Source organism: Taudactylus pleione, unplaced genomic scaffold (genome assembly GCF_031769625.1).
Source record: "Taudactylus pleione unplaced genomic scaffold, aTauple2 ptg000005l, whole genome shotgun sequence".
Taxonomy (NCBI): domain Eukaryota; kingdom Metazoa; phylum Chordata; class Amphibia; order Anura; family Myobatrachidae; genus Taudactylus; species Taudactylus pleione.
This window is the reverse complement of record NW_028284408.1, coordinates 18830056-18849585: the sequence shown is the minus strand read 5'-3', so window position 1 is coordinate 18849585 and position 19530 is coordinate 18830056. Positions and strand designations below refer to the sequence as shown.

Here is a 19530-nt window from a genome sequence, read left to right as displayed (position 1 = left end):
AGGAGCCGGTCTCCCGGCGTCGGTGAAATGAGCGGCGTCTACATCTAGACGCCGGTCATTTCACCCTCGCCGGGATATGACAGTCGGGAAGCCGGCTGTTGGTATAATGTCAGCCGGCTTCCCGATTGCATCCCATTCTTTGTGCCTTGTACTTTAACACAGTTCATATGACAAATCGATTCATGTTTGGTAAAGTGCTCGCATTCAGATAAAGCAAATAAAGCAAATTTACTTATTGCTTATACAGTGAAATGCGTGTACAAGTCGTGTGTTGCTGAGTGATTTATGTAGTCAAGCAAGGCCAGACAATAGGAAATCAGGTTCTTATTCCATGAATAAATACGGTCAAAATCTCAAAGCACTTTTTAGAACAGCTTCTGCAGGCTTGTTGTAACAGTAATGAATGCTTACTAGAACTGCTATTTTATGTACAAGGTGCTTATTATCATGCCCCGCAATTGTACCCCGATGACGATCATTTCTTGCAGAAATAAATGTTTTTCGGGTCAAGCGTCTTTTTCCCCCGACACAGGCTGCAATAAGTGCCCGTTCTGGCAAAGAGCAACAAGTAAAGTGATAGTTTTATTTTACTTTTGGCTATAAACCCAGTTTGCCCAATGCGGATGGAGTGCCAACAAAGCTTAGTAAATAAAGCACTTTCGCTGTGGGAAAAATGGAAAGAGGAGAACAAATGAGCACTAGTTACAGGGACAGTGCTAAGAGGAGAGCACAAAAGGAGGAAATTGCCACAAATCCCCGTCACCCATGTAGTTACTAAACCATGATACAGAGGGCTTTATTCAGAGGCGGCCGTACGTTCTACGACCGCACGGCCGCCTCGATGTTTGTCTAGTGCGCATGCGCACGAGGGAGCCGGCTCCTTCGTGCGCATGCGTGAGACACCCTACGACCGACAGCACTGGTCGTAGCGGGTCTCTTTCCAAAGGGGGCGAGCTGTCGATGTTGATTGACAACTCGCCCCGTTTGGAAGGCGGGCCGGGGGGGTGGCAGCCCAAACGGAGGCGTTCCCATGGGAACGCCTGCCGTTTGGGGGAGGCCCCACTGACATCACTAGTGATGTCAGTGGAGAGCTTCCGACTCTGACAGAGCCAGAAGCTCTCCGGGGCTTACGACAAGTGAGACCCTAGCGGTCGTTAGAGCTGTGGGTGTTAACCCACGGCCTAACGACGGAAACAGAGGTGGCCAGTCAGGATGCAAGTGGCCGCCCAGTTTCTGAGCGACCGCTTGCATCCTCCGACCGCCTCTGAATGAGGGCGAGAATGAGGTAGCCATGTTACCGATTGAGCATTTTTAGGCACATACTGTACCTCGTTCTGCCAGTAAGCAAAATACTTACCAGCATTTGCCCTAATTTGTCATCTAATTGGATCTGGAGGTGTCGGAATCCCTTTGTTAACTCAAGGTTAGTAATAGCAGAGCAAAGGCAAGGAGACCAGGGACTCCCGCAAGTAGTTTTAGGCTTTACTGTGCAGAGAACCGCAGATCACTGCCCTTTGATCTGCCTCTTAATGTGTCAAACTTATGATAGCCAAGGGTAAAGCGACGTATAAAGTCAGTAAGCGATGGAGATGTATCGACTGGGCAAGGTCTGGTAAATGGGAAGTCAATCAAGTTAAATTGTGCAACAGTGTGATGCAAGTGAGGTACTATATCAAGACTAGAGAGAACTCCAACAAGTCTCGGTCTGGAATGCAAGGAGACACAGTATAGTGGGAAGCCGTAGAAAAAGAAACAAACCTGGAACAAGGAGACCTAATACTCTGGCACTGAAAAGCGCAGAGTGGAGTTTAAATAGGCACATGTTATTTCAATCCTGCAATCCAATGATATCAGTGGAGATCTGAATGTAATTTAGAAGAAACAGTAAGTCCTGCACGTCCGCCAATATGAAGTAGAGCAGTGGCAGAAAGAGTGTTGGACACTTGAGGCATACTTATTATAAATAAGCATCAATAAGAAATTATGTTCCGTCCAGATTTATGGAGAAACACATCCAGGGACATCCGATAGGAGCCCATCCAATCAATGTGTTAAGTAAAGTGATCGCTAATGTGATCACTTTACTTTCTGCTGCGGGCCCCTCTGGCGACCTACTCCACATGTATGGTCATCTGACTTCTCATGTGCAAGCAGCCATTATCAGGGAGGGATCAGTCTCCCATTAAAGGATGTGATATGTAACCTATAGACTACAGTGGTGTTAGCTACTGGGTCCAAGCTCCAGAATGATTCCAGAATGATTCCGGAGCTTGGTAAATTTCACAATATAATAGCATACCTTTGGGAGCTGCTATTGGGATCAGAAATGGGGGAAGGGCAGTTACTGAACCCCACTCATACATCCAGGTGATGCTTACATTTTTCAGGTATCTCCCAAATATGTCAGTTTTCAGGTGAATTCCCATGAAATTTGTTTAATAAATATGCCCCTTGGTCCTTAAGTGAAAGTCATCCTCTGTGCCTGGCATGTGACTTATCAGTAGTATAAACTTATAATTAATTTCAAATGTAAGCTGTAATAAAGGGATTGGACAACCCCAAACTATTCCATTATTTAACGCTGATGATCAGCTGGGTGCATAACCCCTCAAGAATTGTGAGTAATATTTCAACTATTAATTTTAACAAAACAGATCCACATAACGACTTTCCTATTTCAAATAAAATTTGAGAATGGCAATAACTTTGTAATACTCAAACTTGAAGACATGGGAGAAACCTTGTTTTACCCTGCAAGAAGAGACCTTCAAGTATCACACAAATGAGTGACTATAAAGTCTGTTTATTGCTGAATGCGATCTTGAATCACAAAACCTCTGCTAAAGGGGAGGATAATATGAGATATGGTAAGAACTTACCCTTGTTATCTCTATTTCTACGAAGTCCATAGGGTTCCACAGGATACCTTGGGGTATAGGTGTGACGTCAGTCGCAGGGCACCAAAGAGTTAAGCTTTCAGCCTCCCAGGATGCACTAGGTCCCCCTCCTATACCCCGCCCCCGAGCCAAGGCACCTCAGTTAGTTACCAAGCCATAGGCCGGAGGAGGAGAAGGAAGAGAGAGAACAAAGATCTGGACACATACAAGAATCACATTCTCACCAGAGGGAGACGGAAAACCGGTGACCAGAGCAAAGCCCATCTGCAGCACAGGTGCGACAGGGCGGGAGTCCTGTGGAACCCTATGGACTTCGTAGAAATAGAGATAACAAGGGTAAGTTCTTACCATATCTCATATTTTCTACTTCAGGGTCCATAGGGTATCCACAGGATACCTTGGGGATGTCCCAAAGCAGTATCCTTTAAGGGTGGGGACGCTCCTGTGTAGAAAGGAGAATCCGCCGCCCGAAGGAAGCATCCTGAGAGGCGAAGGTGTCAAACCTGTAATACCTCACGAAGGTATGGACAGAAGACCACGTAGCAGCCTTGCAGATCTGAACTGCCGAGGCACCACGTCGAGCTGCCCACGAAGGACCCACAGACCTAGTGGAATGAGCCTTCAGAGAAGGAGGGACCGGTAGGCCTTCATGAAGATAAGCTTCAGAAATAGCCATACGGATCCAGGCTGCCAAAGTTTGCTTTGAAGCAGGCCAACCCTTTTTACGGAAGCCAAAGAGGACAAACAAAGCGTCCGACTTCCTAAATGAAGAAGTGCGGTCAACATAAGTCCTTAAGGCCCGCACAACATCCAAAGAGGCCTCACCCACGGAAAGACCCGGTGAGTTAAAGGCCGGAACAACTATTTCCTCGTTAATATGAAACTGGGAAACAACTTTGGGAAGAAACTCGGGCCGAGTGCGGAGCACTGCCCTGTTCCCATAAAAAACCAAGAAAGGGGGTCTACAAGAAAGAGCCCCTAGCTCAGAAACACGTCTGGCCGAAGCAATGGCCAGAAGGAAAACAGTCTTAGCTGTTAGCCATTTAAGATCCACTGAGCCCAGTGGTTCAAACGGCGGTCCTTGGAGAGCCCTCAGGACCACAGCCAAATCCCAAGGCGCCACAGGTGGAACAAAGGGCGGCTGAATGCGGAGAACACCCTGCATAAAGGTGCGCACATCCGGGATTGTAGCAATCCTACGGTGAAACCAGACAGATAGGGCCGAAACCTGTACCTTCAAAGAAGCAAGGCGAAGCCCATGATCTAGTCCCGCTTGCAGGAAGGCGAGAATCCGAGACAGACGAAACTCCCGCGGTGCATAACCTCTCGGTCGACACCACTGGAAGAACGTATGCCACACGCGATGGTATATCCTCGCGGAAGACGGTTTCCGAGCTCGTAACATGGTACGCACCACCGAGCTGGAAAACCCCCGGGACCTCAGCATGGCCGTCTCAACAGCCACGCCGTCAAAGACAGCCGAGTCAGGTCCGGGTGAAGGCAAGGACCCTGAGACAGAAGGTCCGGTCGTAGCGGCAACCGCAGAGGAATGTCCACGGACAGACCCTGAAGGTCTGAGAACCAGTGCCGTCTGGGCCACGCGGGAGCTATCAACAGGAGCGTCCCTCCTTCCTGTTTGAATTTCCGGATTACCCGTGGAAGAAGGGAGACCGGAGGGAACAGGTATGCGAACCGGAACGTCCACCGGACGGACAGAGCATCCACCAGAGACGCCCCTTCGTCTCTTGTGCGAGACCCGTACACCGGCAACTTGTTGTTGTGCCGGGACGCCATGAGGTCGATTTCTGGAAGACCCCACCTGTCCACCAGTAGTTGAAAAACGTCCGGGTGCAGGGACCATTCCCCCGGATGAACGTCCTGGCGACTTAGAAAGTCCGCCTCCCAATTGAGCACTCCCGGGATGAAGACCGCTGATATGGCCGGAAGATTGCGCTCCGCCCAAACCAGGATCCGAGAGACCTCTACGAGAGCCGCCCGACTGCGAGTTCCTCCTTGCCTGTTTATGTAGGCCACGGTGGTAGCGTTGTCCGACTGGACCTGCACCGGGCGACCCTGGAGAAACCGCTGTGCCTGCTGGAGAGCATTGAAGACCGCACGGAGTTCCAAGATATTTATTGGAAGCTCCGCTTCTGTCGGCGTCCACCTGCCCTGGAACAAGTGTGGACCCGAAACTGCTCCCCAGCCCCGAAGACTGGCGTCCGTTATCAACAGGACCCAATTTGGAACCCAGAACGGACGTCCCTTGTTGAGGTGGGTCGTCTGTAACCACCACGTAAGGGACAGGCGAACCTCCTGGGTGAGCACAATCGTCTGGGACTTCAGAGACTGAGTCAGCCCGTTCCACTTGGACAGGATCAGGTGCTGCAGAGGTCTGGAGTGAAACTGGGCGTATTCCACCATGTCGAACACCGACACCATGGAGCCCAGTAACCTCATCGCCGAGTGTAAGGACACCCGGCGGCTGTGCAGACAACTGCGCACCCTTGACTGTAAAGCAGAGATCTTGTCCTCCGTCACGAAGATCCTTTGCTGTCCCGAGTCCAATAAGGCTCCAAGATGCAGAATCCTCCGAGACGGGATTAGAGTGGACTTCTGCCAGTTGATTAGCCAGCCGTGCCGTTGCAGCAGTGCAATGGTCAGGTCCAAGTGGCGTAACAGGAGCTCTGGAGATCCTGCCACCAATAACAGGTCGTCCAAATACGGCAACATGCGGACTCCCTGCAGCCGCAGAGAAGCCGCCATGACCGCCATCACCTTGGTGAAAACACGTGGTGCTGTTGCCAGGCCAAAAGGTAACGCCCGAAACTGGAAGTGGTCGCTGCTGATTGCAAACCTGAGGAACTGTTGATGGCGCCAAAGAATAGGGACATGCAGGTAAGCGTCCTGTATGTCCAATGACACCAAGTAGTCCCCAGGTTCCAGCGCCAGAATGATGGACCGTAGGGTCTCCATCCGAAACTTCGGGACCCGCAAAGACTTGTTGAGTGCTTTGAGGTTGAGAATCGGACGATATGACCCATTGGGTTTCTGTACCAAAAATAGATTTGAATAGAAACCCTGGCCCCTCTGGGAGAATGGAACCGCCACTATAACTCCAGCCTGGAGCATAGTGTGCAATACCTTCCGCAGCTCCGTAGCCTTGTTCCGGTCTGATGGGAGACCCGTGGTGAAGAAGCGAGCCGGGGGTCTGTGCCGGAAGGAGAGGGCGTATCCGTGGGAAACCACCTCCAGAACCCAAGTGTCTGTCGTAGTGGTCGACCAACACTGGGCGAACTGTAGCAGGCGGCCTCCCACCCTGGGATCCCCCAAAGGGAGGCCCGGACCGTCAGGCCGCAGGCTTGTCATCTGGCTTGGGGGCCGGACGTCTGGTACTCCATGCCTGCTTCCGGGGCTTGACCGATTTCTTAGGGCCAGCCTGCCGAGGAAACGACTGTGGTTTGGGCCTGCCCTGGGCCCTAGATGACCGAAAGGACGATGGTCCCGAACCAGAAGGAGCAGCGGCCGACGGGAGACAGGCAGATTTGGCTGCCGCCAGCGTGGCCACAATCTTATCCAGATCCGGACCGAAGAGAACTTCTCCGGTAAACGGCAACTCTTCCAGACCTTTCTTGGAATCTGCGTCCGCCTTCCAGGATCGCAGCCACAAGGTGCGACGAGCAGCTACCGCTGCTGAAGAAATTCTAGACACCAGAGTACTAATGTCTAGAGCCGCCTCGTTGATGTAGGTGGCCGAATCACGGAGATTGCCAATCAACTCCGCCTGATCGGCCGGACAGTCGGATTCAAAAGAAGCCTCTAATGAATCCGCCCAGCGCTCCATCGCTCTGGCAACCCAGCAAATGGCCATAGCCGGCCGTGCTGCCCCCCCTGCAAGGGAATAAGCGGACTTCAGGCAGATTTCTACCTTGCGGTCCGTAGCATCCTTAAGGGAGGACATGGATGGCATCGGCAATGTGGCACTACGGACAAGACGGGTCACGTGAGAATCCACCTGTGGAGGGGATTCCCACTTCGCAAAATAATTATCCGCGAATGGATAAGCCACCGCCAGGCGTCTCTGCGGCTGGTATCTTTTGCCAGGTTGTTTCCACGCCTCCTCTAAATGGTCCACCAACTGACCCGAAAGAGGAAAGACTGTGGCATCGCCCTTCACATCTTTGAAAAAGGCATACTTAGATTTAGCCGCTGGGGGAACTTCGTCCTCAATCACCAAGGCTGTGCGGACCGCCCGAATAAGTCCAGGAATATATACTTTGGACTTAGCATCAGCGTCCTTAGTATGGAGAGGTTCCTGATCGTAAGGATCTAGAATCTCCCCATCATCAGACGTCCCTTCGTCATCCTCATAAGGAGCGGACAGAGACGCCACCGGCCTTTTATGAGACCGCATCACAGACTCCCCTTGCAACACATCCGACAAGTGCTGTACAGAACTCGTCAGGGAGTTAACCCACGCTGGCTCCTGAGAACCCGGGAGCGGGGAAATAGGGAGACTGTGGGGTACCACCAATTGTCGTGGGAACCCCTGCATGGGTGACGACACCACAGACTGCTGGGACAAACCCATCGGAGTAAACGCGGGCTGCGGAGCTAACTGGCCCACTAAAGCTGTTAACGCCTGAGCGAAACAAGCCCAGGGCGGCTCCTGTACCGGTGCTGTAACCGTAATAGGCCGCGCCATGGACAAACACTGCCGGCAAAGGCCCTCCGCGCTACCCTCCCCCTCCGCTAACGGTACTTTGCACGTGGTACACTGTAGCCGGAGGGGAAAATCACTTTCAGACATGATGGCACCACGTATGTGACCTCTCTCACCAATTAAGTATTAAATAGGCGAGAGACCACCCTGCAGCACCGCACCGCAAGGGCTTTAGCAGAAAGAACAGGGACAGTAATAAAGCTGACAGTTTAGAGAAGAAAAGTTACAGGCAGCAGCGCTAGCACAGTCACATACAATGCAGAAAAATAACAATTCCTGCACTAACAGCGCTGATCACTCAACTACACAGACACAGGGCCTGGTAGGACACAGCGCTGCATACACAGACCTGACCACAGCGGAGGAGAGGTATGCGGGGGGACCCAGACCACGATGCTTCCTTCCAGCGCTTCCAGCAGCGTTCACCATGCGTTCTGGAGAAGATGGCCGCCGAGGAGCAGAGAGGAGGCTGGCCTGGGGGAGGAGCGCTGCCACAGGACCAGTCGGCAGCATGCAGAGAGGGCTGTGTGCAGCGGGGGAGGCGCCGGCTGTGAGACAGGGAAGGCGCGCTCCCCTGGCATGCATTTAACCCCTGGGACGCCGCAGCGCTACCGCTCTGCTGCGGTCCGCTGTCCCAGGGGGTAGTGGAAGCGCAGGTTGGTCGCCTGGCTCCACGCTGCAGCCAGTCCCCAGGGAGCCCCCTGCCTGGGGACTTAGGACCATGTGATCAGCGGGGACCCACCGCGGGACCCCGCTGCTTACCTCTGTCCCCCTTGAATCCGGCCATGGTCCGGAGCATCTGGGGTCACCGCTAGCTGTGACCCCAGACGCCCACCAGCATCCCCGGATCAGTACCGGCGTTCTGGTACCGGCGGGGTGTAGGGAAGACAGCATGGACGTCAGGACTGACTGTCCATGCTGTTCATCCAGTTGTGCAGCCACAGCTGCATGAAGAATAAGCTTCAGGGGCTCTTCTAGCCCCCACTCCAACAGGTGCACCCGACTCCGGCCGGGCACCAAACTAAACTGAGGTGCCTTGGCTCGGGGGCGGGGTATAGGAGGGGGACCTAGTGCATCCTGGGAGGCTGAAAGCTTAACTCTTTGGTGCCCTGCGACTGACGTCACACCTATACCCCAAGGTATCCTGTGGATACCCTATGGACCCTGAAGTAGAAAACACAGTATTATTTATTTATTTATTAACAGTTTCTTATATAGCGCAGCATATTCCGTTGCGCTTTACAATTGGAAACATTGATAGAACAAAACAGGGTAATAACTGACAGACATAGAGGTAAGAGGGCCCTGCTTGCAAGCTTACAATCTATAGGGAAATAGGCATTGATACACAAGGATAGGTGCTATATATTGCAATTTGGTCCGGCCAGAATGTAGAGTTTCTTGGTGGGCTGCATGATCCAGTCACACAGGAATGTCGGCAAAATGTCAGGAGTATTTGAAAGAAAGACAATATGTGAGGTTATGTGTGGACTGTGAGAGGGGATGTAGTAAGACATGGAAGCTATGAAGGTTATGTGGTCAGTTCTGGAATCTGATAAGCTTGTCTGAAGAGGTGAGTTTTCAGGGAACGCTTGAAGGATTGAAGAGTAGAGGTAAGTCTTATTGTGTGTGGTAAGGCATTCCATAGAGTGGGTGCAGCCCGAAGAAATTCCTGTAACCGTAAATGGGAGCAAGTAATGCGCGGGGATGAGAGACGCAGATCTTGTGCTGAGCGGAGAGGTCGGGTTGGGAGATATTTTGAGATGAGTGAAGAGATGTATGTTGGTGTAATTCGGTTAATGGCCTTATGTGTAAGTAACAGTATTTTGTATTGAATACGGTAGAAAACCGGCAACCAATGGAGGGACTGACAGAGCGGGGCAGCAGACGATGAACGTTTGGCAAGGAAGATAAGCCTTGCAGCTGCATTCATAATGGATTGTAATGGCGATAGCCTGTTTTTGGGAAGACCAGTAAGGAGACTATTGCAATAGTCAATGCGGGAAATAATGAGTGCATGGATTAGAGTTTTTGCAGTGTCTTGTGTGAGATATGGTCGAATTTTGTATATGTTTTTTAGATGTATGTAACATGATTTTGAGACAGATTGAATGTGGGGAACAAAGGACAGCTCAGAATCAAGGATGACACCAAGGCAGCGAGCTTGTGGGGTGGGGTGGATTGTTGAGTTATCAACAGTGATAAAGAGATCAGATTGGTAACTGTTATTGGCCGGTAGAAATATAATTAATTCTGTTTTAGAAATATTAAGTTTCAGGTAGCGAGATGACATCCAAGATGAAATGGCAGAAATACATTCAGTGACACGGACCAATACAGATGGAGATAAATCTGGAGAGGATAGGTAGATTTGAGTATCATCCGCATACAGATAGTACTGAAATCCAAAAGAGTGGATTAGTTTGCCAAGAGGTGGTATAGATTGAGAATAGCAGAGGACCTAAGACAGAGCCTTGCGGCACTCCAACTGATAGAGGTAGCGAAGAGGAGGCAGAATCAGAAAAACGAACAGTAAAAGAGCGATCAGATAGGTAGGAAGAGAACCAAGAAAGAGCTTTGTCCTTAAGACCTAGGGATTGTAGTGTTTGTACGAGAAGAGAGTGGTCAACAGTGTCAAAAGCAGCAGAGAGATCTAGAAGAATTAGAAGTGAGTAATGGCCTTTAGCCTTGGCAGTGGTATTAACAAAGTAATGTTGTTTTGTTATCTAAATCAAAGAAATCATCAAGTGAAAAACAGCTTTTCAATTCATAGGTGCTTATTTGGTGTATAAAGAATAGCCGGGTTATAGGTTTCCACTTTGTAGTGTAAATCAGAGGCTGCAGAATGCAGCATCAAAACCACTGACTGTTACATACAAAAAGGCACTTTTTATGGTTGATTAATTATTTATATCTGTTTTAATATAGCAGTGATTTGTATTCCTTTGACTTGTACATAAAAGGCTCATTAAAACTAAAATGAAAAAAACATCTGGAGCCAATCAGAAAAGTATATGTAATATTTTCTTCATAAAGGTATTTATACATTCTCAATGGAAACAGACACATGGATGGGACTCTTAATTCTCTATATTGTACAATTCCTAATGTACATTAAATGTAGATGATGATGTGATGTGTTATGTATGATATGTGATATGTGTGTGTGCAACAGTGCCCTTGATTGTAAGCTCCTAGGAACAGGGTCCTCCTCCCCACTGTCTCACAGGCTTCTTCTCTAGTACTTCTATGACAGCCTTCACCTTCAGAGCTGTACTGTGTATGGAGAATTGTGTTGCTGATTGTTACTTGTGTTCTGTTTATATTTTGGTTACTGTAATATAATGTTCTGTGTACCCTTTACTGTATGTACGGCGCTGCGGACCACTTATGGCGCCCTATAAATAAAATGTAATAATAATAATATACCATGTGTGATGTTAATACAAACTACCAGACATTAAATGACTGTGCATGTTTATAGGTACAGAGAGGAGATAAGGATATGTAACGTGAGAAGGCCATGTGTATTGTCTGATAAATTCACCACATACACAACTTCAATAATTTGTGCCCTTGTTTCTAACATCTAAGCCAGGGGCAGAACTATGGGAGACAATGGAGGCGCCTGCCACCGGGCTCCAGCTCTGAAGAGGCACCTCCTCCATTGTCCACAACATATTCACCCCACTTAGGGCTGTAACTATGTACCCAGAGTGTACCGTCACGGCCGCCCAATACATGGCACCTCTTCCTGGCACCTGACAAGCCACCATACACTAGTGGAGGGCTCCATGTCAGACCATCAGCTGCTGCCTTCATCTATCTATAGCCTGTCTGCATGCAAATTCCTAAATTACAGTGTCAGCGACTGTGACGGATATAGTGTATCCCCTAGGGTATAGTTTTTCTGTATAGTCCCAAAGTAATTATTTGTTACTCAAAGCATTCCCTATATAGGAAAGTGTAATCAGGCAAGGTTTTTCCTTTAAGCAATCTATTTTCATAGACATTATTTGGAGATAGGCACCTGTACAAGAATGGTGTCAGCTTGCTGCAGTAAATGTTACTCACATGTTGCTTAGTGGTACTCAGACATTGGTGTAAACTATGTGATATACAGATGTGCCCACATACATCTTACCTCCTTGTGCTACAAGTTGCATTATCATAACGCATGAGCGCCTTGCAACTCGGTAGCTAAGACGCATTTGAAGTTAAAAAGTTTCACGAAAAGACGTTCGGTCTTTTCGTGCAACTTTTTAACATCAAATGCGTCTTATTCGCAAAGCGATGCGAATAGGATGCACAAGCAGCTTCTGCTGATTAAAATAATATGCGGCATGCCCGTAGTCTGCGTGAGACTGCAGTTATATACACTGCCAGCGGTTTTAACCTTACTTTACCTTAACCATGTTAGTTGTTGGAGGTTATTATAAATATTTTGATCATCAGAATTCTTAGTGCTTAGTGTGCGTACCTGCACTTTCCTCCCTTTTTTCTGCTGTAGAACTACAGGTATCAGGCATGATAGCACCTCTTATTATATGCAAGATTAGGATGTGCACCCCAGCCCCTCTTTTTCATATAATAAATACTATATATACTCTCTGTCTCGTACATTAAGCTTTAGTAAAAGAAAGTTTATTATCTCCTAAAATGTGAAGTTGTCGGTGTGGAAGCCCAGGGTCTGATAGTTTGCAGGATGGCTGCTTTCAGTGCATGGAAATCTCCTTGAACTACAAATATTATTCTCAAACTATTTCTTCCAGAGTCCTCCTGTAAATCATATTCATGTATGCTTATATAATTGCTTGGGAGCATTGCCTTGCGTCACATGATCTATATGACGTCACAGGGGGGGCGGGGTATGGTGTAATTCCATGGCCAGTGTCAGGAGACTGATAATGTAACAGCGGGCAGCTAAAACGGTTGGGTACAAAGTTTGCAAACAGACTGCACAGAGTGATAGCATAAAGTTATGCATAGCATATGATGTTGCCTGTATTGAAATACATTGATGTTTGCATGTCTTAAGTAAAATGTTTAGGAAAATAAAAATCTCTATGCAGTTGAGAAAATGGCAACTTTTTAGTTTATTTCAGTTGGGTAGAAGAAAAGAAGCTCTGATTCCTGATAACTGCTTTGCTAAAGGGTACGCAGATGATGGATGTTTTTATAGACAAGGCTGTTCCTCCGCCTGTACCTGACAAGTATTCTGTTCCATCAAGTGGAGCCACTGCCGTCTGGTCTATAACCTTGCTTATCCTCCTCTGCAGTATTTCTCAGCAAATACCCTGGCACATATTCACCAGCCTTGTCCTTCCACACTTTGCAGCTTCTATCCTGTGATTAATGTGCTTTCCTCGGTACAGCAAAGGCTCTGCCAGCTGGACAGGAACTCTTTGAAAATAAAGCAATTGTGCTTTGTGGGAATTATATTAAGTGAAAACATATTATTAGCTACACCAGACAAAATGTTCTATATTTTGCTATATAAATGTAACATAAAAATACTAAATCACTGTAGCATAAAACCCACAGAAATTAGATTTTTTTAATTCCATTTTTTATAAAATTTTTGTCCAACTACCCATTGATAAATACTTATTAATGTAATCTGTGGCGCACGAAATTCATTAAGACTGGTATCACACAATCGTTTTAGTGCCATGTTTTTACATCAAGAATGACATGGGGGGATTGTGATGGATGAGACACCACTCCTGATTGGCTGGTAAATTGTATGGCTTAAACCTATTAACTCATTCTGCAACAAGAGATCCTCCTGAGTGTCATAATCGTCTATTTTATTTTTCTCTATCGATAACGGCGAATAAGGAAAATAAGATTATAGTCAAGTAATTTATTTTACCAATACAGTAAATATTAAAGAAACAAACAAAATTAACTAAAATGATGCTGATCCCTAAATACAATTTATTATCAAAAGGGACAAAACTATTTTTAAAATTAAAGGGTCACAGTTATTAAAATTAAAAGAAAGGGGAGCAGTTATTTACGCGCTACAGGAAGTTTGGGACCCCGTTTTTAAAACTGAACGAGTCCCGCAGGACGCGCTGTGTGTGCTGCCTGTGTGCAGTGCCGAAGCAGCCAATCACTGCCGGTGACGTCTTTTCAACCAATGGCCGCCAGTGTATTCTCCTCAACCAATCGCTGCCAGCAGCATCTGATCCAGTTGCCGTCTGACACCACCTCCCTCCCTTCATGCCCGCCAGCGCGTTCTCCAGATAGACTCTGCATCCACCGGTGTGACAGGGACAGCGGTCAGGACTCAGGTCAGGAGCTGCTGGGGGGACTTTCGACGCATACAGAGGATGTACTCCCGGGATACCGAGCTCTGACGGCAGGTGACAGAGAGGAGACCCCGAGCTCAGACAGTTCAATCACTTACAGCCTACGGTCATCATTGAGTCCCCCCCTTAACTCTGACTGTGGGGTAGATGTACTGACCCGTGGAGAGTGATAAAGTACCACTGCCATCTTTCAAACACAGCCTCTAAAGTGACAGTTAGGAGCTGATTGGTGATACTTTATCACTTTCAAGGCTTAGTACATCTCTCCCTGTGTAACTATGTGCATCCCCCCTAACCTTCCCTGACTGTGTAACTGTGCGCACCCTCCTAACCCTGACTGTGTAACTGTGTGCAGCTCCCCTAACCCTCCCTGACTGTGTAACTTTGCGCACCCCCCCAACCCAGACTGTGTAACTGTGCACAGCCCCCCTAATCCTAACTGCGCAGCCCCCCCTAATCCTAACAGCAATCGCAAAGCCAGCATAGAGACGCCCACTACCGCTTTCACACATCCGTAATACCTTGCAGTCATGCATATACATCAGGGACATCGAGTAACATCGGCCCCTCACGTACAATTATAACAAGTCTGACCTTACTCAGAAATTGTTAACCTCGTTGCACGCAATGAGTACACAAGCTGCGTATGCCGTCGTAGTGGCTAACTTATGCACGACCATGTAACGGTGTTCAAACAGACAGACACGCCTGCGTTTCTCCGACCACTCATCCCCAAACGCTGTCCTGACGTCACTCACTCTGGCTTTGTATCTGCGTAGGTGAACGCAGAGCGTTCACAATGCTATCACGCGCACTGCGATGCTGAATGCAAAAATCGGCGTCTGCATACACTATCGCAATAGCGATTCATGCTGAATCAGGCGTATGCAGCACCCCCAATCCTGACTGTGTAATTGCGTTTATCCTCCCTGACTGTGTAGCTGTATGCATTCCTTCCCTAGCCCCGACTGTGTAGTTGTGTGTATTTCCCATTTACCTTGACTGTTAACTGTGTGCATCCCCCCCCACCTTACCCCCAGCACTGCCTGTCCCTAACCTCCTCCTTGCCCCAGTACTGCCCCAGCTGCTATCTACTCTTAACCCCTCCATATCCTTAGTACTGCCTGTTCCTAACCTCTTCCTTGTCCCCAGTACTGCCCCAGCTGCTATCTACCCATACTCCATTCCTACCAGTGGCGGGCTGGGCCGGGGGGCAGGGTGCCATGTGCCCCCCGGGCCGCAGCGTCATGCGGGCCGCGGGCCGGTGCAGTCTGTGTCACTGTGACACAGACTGCACCGCGTGTGTAGCGCTGACCGGACGGAGTCCGGTTAGCGCTACACAGCACAAACACACAGCTGCCGGAGCCGGCAACTGTGTGTTTGCTGTAATCAGCAGCCGCTGAGAGTCTTTCAGACTCTCAGCGGCTGCCGCTGCTCCCACTGCGGGAGCCATCTTGGGAGCCATCTTCCGGCTCCCACAGTGGGTAATGGGAGAGCCGTCGTCATGACGACGTCTCTCCCATAATGCAAAGCGGCCAGAGGAGCCGGTGGAAGCGTCGGGACCAGGAGCGGGGTTTCAGGTAAGTGTTTTCTTTTATTTTTTTATTAAGTCTCTCTCTACTATGGGGGCACTACCAAGTGGGGGGATTACTATGGGGGCACTACCAAGGGGGGGGATTACTATGGGGGCACTACCAAGGGGGGGTTACTATGGGGGCACTACCAAGGGGGGGATTACTATGGGGGCACTACCAAGGGAGGGGTTACTATGGGGGCACTACCAAGGGGGGGATTACTATGGGGGCACTACGAAGGGGGAGGATTACTATGGGGGCACTACCAAGGGGGGAGTTACTATGGGGGCACTACCAAGGGGGGATTACTATGGGGGCACTACCAAGGGGGGGGTTACTATGGGGGCACTACCAAGGGGGGGGTTACTATGGGGGCACTACCAAGGGGGGGGATTACTATGGGGGCACTACCAAGGGGGGGATTACTATGGGGGCACTACCAAGGGGGGGATTACTATGGGGGCACTACCAGGGGGGGATTTCTATGGTGGCACTACCAGGGGGGGATTGCTACTGGGGGCACTACCAGGGGGGTGGATTACTATGGGGGCACTACAAGGGGGGGGACTACTACTACTGGGGGCACTACAAGGGGGGGACTACTACTACTGGGGGAACTACAAGGGGGGACTACTGCTACTACTGGGGGCACTACAAGGGGAGGGGACTACTACTAGGGGCACTGCATAGGGGGGCGGGGACTACTACTAGGGGCACTACATAGGGGGAGGGGACTACCACTGGGGGCACTGCGAGGGACCACTGCTGGGGGCTCTATATAAAGGGCAATACTGGGGGTACTGCATAGGGGGGAGACTACACCTGGGGCCACTATTTAAGGGACATTGCATAAGGGTTACCACTATTGGGGGCACTGCATGGGGGGGTGGTCTGCTACTGGGGCACTGCATAGGGGGTACCACTATTGGGGGCACTATATAAGGGGCCTACTACTGGGGGCACAAGGGGCACTGAACAGGGGGGACCACTACTGGGGGCACAAGGGGCACTGCATAGGGGGGGATCACTACTGGGGGCACTACTGGAGGCCTGCATAAGGGTGTTATCTCCTGTGGCACACGGGGGCACTGCATATGGGCACTACGACAGGGGGCTGCCCCTAATCTTTATTTTTACCTTACATTAATCCCATATGGACCCGCCTCCTCCCTGAAACACTTGAGGGGGGGTGGCGCCGTAGCACGCACGTTCTTCAGGCACCGTAGCTACACGCTACTCCTCTGCCAGGGCCGCCTGCATGCATTTGCCCCCCAGGCTTAAAGTTGCCAGCCAGCCCCTGATTCCTACCCCCAGCACTACCTGCCCCTAGCCCCCTCCTTGCCTTCCCTGTGACCCACAATGTTTTCGCTTAGCACGATCACTGAAATAAAGAGTGCACCATTATTTAATTGTTTAATAAAGGAGCATTGTAATGGAGGTTAGTGTGCATGTGATATACTGATAGCAATAGTGTCAATATTAGTGAACCTAATATTCAAATGTTAAGCAAAGGACTACAATTCACAAATCCTAAATTATTTATATAAGGCACAGAACATTCTTTATGAGTGGTGGAAAAAAGCAAAAAGAAAACTGATAAAACACATATATATGAATACTGTACATAAACGCTCATTTGAAGAAAAAATGTAAGTTTATCCCTAGCAGAGTCACTTGCTGGAGACATTCCAGAAACTAGTTGAAGAGGAATTAGAAAATATATAGGATAAAAAAACTAATTTGAAATTCAATCTAACGGTATCAGAAAATTTTTTTTGTATTTATTAAAAATAATTAAAATACAGGCCCGTATTCAATTAGTTTCGCACCCGCAATACTTTTTCCCATGCTGGACTTTTCGCCTACATAGCATATTTTAGCTGCGGAAACTTTCCGCGCGCGTCCCCGCGATTCGCCGTATTCAATTCCAAAACACGCGAAAACGCAATCTAGTGGATGCAAACCAGGCGAAAAGTGCTATTGGAATTGGGGAAGTCAGCCTGATACCCCCTAAAGATGCACTAACATTGGGGACCAATGTACATGCCCCTGAATAGCCCTAATAAAGTTATTTGGGGTACTTAAGGTGTGTCATTTTCTTCTAATTAGCGTCTTTGCACATATGGTGACGAATAGCATTAAGCAGTTTTTTTGGGGGAAAATAAGTACTCCTGTCAAATTTGGGGTACTTGAAAATGGATACTAGCATGGTTTAAAGTCGCAAAACTTAAGTTTAAAAAAACGTACTAAAAACACACCTAAAGCTAGCACCTGCAAACTAAAAAACACATCTCCCCACTTGCAGACCCCCCAAAAGTCTATTTCGCTAGCTTGTAAGTTTGTACCCCCACTTTGCACTTTTTAGCCCCATTTTCTAAGTAATTTTTTGGGGTGTTCCTCTTTTTTTAAGTTTTTTTTTTTATGCAGTTGGCCTTTGGGGGGCTCTCCCAAGGGTGCTGTGTGGTTTCCCCAACTTTGCACCCCTAAATAGGGATTTTGCACTTTTTTTCGACACCTATTCATAGGCGAATCTTTTTTGCCTAATACATTGCATTGCGTTTTCGCGTACACGAAAAGTGAATGCAATTGAATACAGCGATACTTTTCCGACAGGAGAAAAGTCGCACTCGCCAAAACTTTTTTGACGATCTCGGCTTTTCGCACCGAATTGAATAGTTATAAAGCCAACAGAAGGCAGTGGCATTGTAATACTAAATTAAGCTAATTACACAATGGAATAGAAAAGATCGCTCTTTCTTTCTGATCGCTCCAACAACTATTAAAAATGTTAATTTCTCATCACACTGATTTGACCTCTCCTCTACTCACCGGCTCTCCTTTCTCTAACATACATGTAATGTAGTCCAGTTTAAGGTATATCCGCCCACTGTCAAAGCACTCAACCGATCATACCCCTCCTACATCTCTGACTTCATCTCATTTCACACTCTCTTTACCTCACTGCCTTTCCTCTGACTGTCGCCATGCCTCCTCACCGATTTCTTCTTCCCACTACCGCATCCAAGACTTCTCCTGTGCTGCACCTATATTGTGGAATTGACTCTAGTGCCCTATCAGAATGTCTACCGGCCTGCAGGGATTGAAGCGTTCCTTGAAAACACATCAGTTCATTATAGTCTCCCAGCCACCTCCCATTCTTAAGTTAAGTCCTCTGTCTTCCCATCTTCCCAGTTCACCTCCTTTTTTAACCCTCAACCTCTAGACTGTAAGCTATCACAAGCAAGACTCTTCTAGTAGTGCCACGCTGTGGCATGACTCGGTAGTGCTGAGCATCTTTTTGTGCGACTTTTCACCTTCAAATGCATCTAATCCACAAAGCTGCTGACACTGCAATGTAGCATGTCGCATGCAGATACACCCGCAGTCGCACACAGAATATAGGCATTCTGCATATCATTTTAATCAGCAGAAGCTGCTTGTGCCCTGTGCAAATTAGACACACTTAAAAGGTAAAAAGTTGCACAAAAAGACGCTCTGCGCTACCCAGTTGCACAGCGCTCACGTGTTATGGTTAACGCAACTTGTAACACAGATGTAAGATGCATGTGAACACATCTGTAATCAGATTTTATTTCTAAAGCAAATAAGCAACCAATCTATTTAGAGATGAGGATTCAAAAATAATAATCTTAACAAAATCCAAAGCGTTTTGTAAACATACACAAAACATCAAGAATATACTAGTTTCAAGCTTCAGCCCAACACAAACCATTAAAAAGAGCACAATGTTTAGAAAACCTGCAAATGGTTTCAGCTACTGTATTACATACAAAGCATGCACAGAAACCAGAATACAAAGTTTATTATTATTATTATTATTATCCTTTATTTATATGGCGCCACAAGTGTTAGCGCCTTACATAGTTCATAGAACTAATAAGTGAACAAGAAACAAGTAACTTACAGTACATTACAGTGCAGGACATGAATTATATACATTGCTGCAATAGCGATTAAAGCACTCACAATAAGCTGCCGGGAGTTGGCAGTCACGTGTTCGG

General features: G+C 48.1%; 1 protein-coding gene across 5 annotated transcripts in view; it reads right to left on the bottom strand.

Annotated features, from left to right (window-relative positions):
- Positions 1–19530, bottom strand: part of LRCH1 (leucine rich repeats and calponin homology domain containing 1) — a 285816-nt gene that overhangs the window by 143901 nt on the left and 122385 nt on the right. The gene's annotated exons all lie outside the window — the stretch shown is intronic.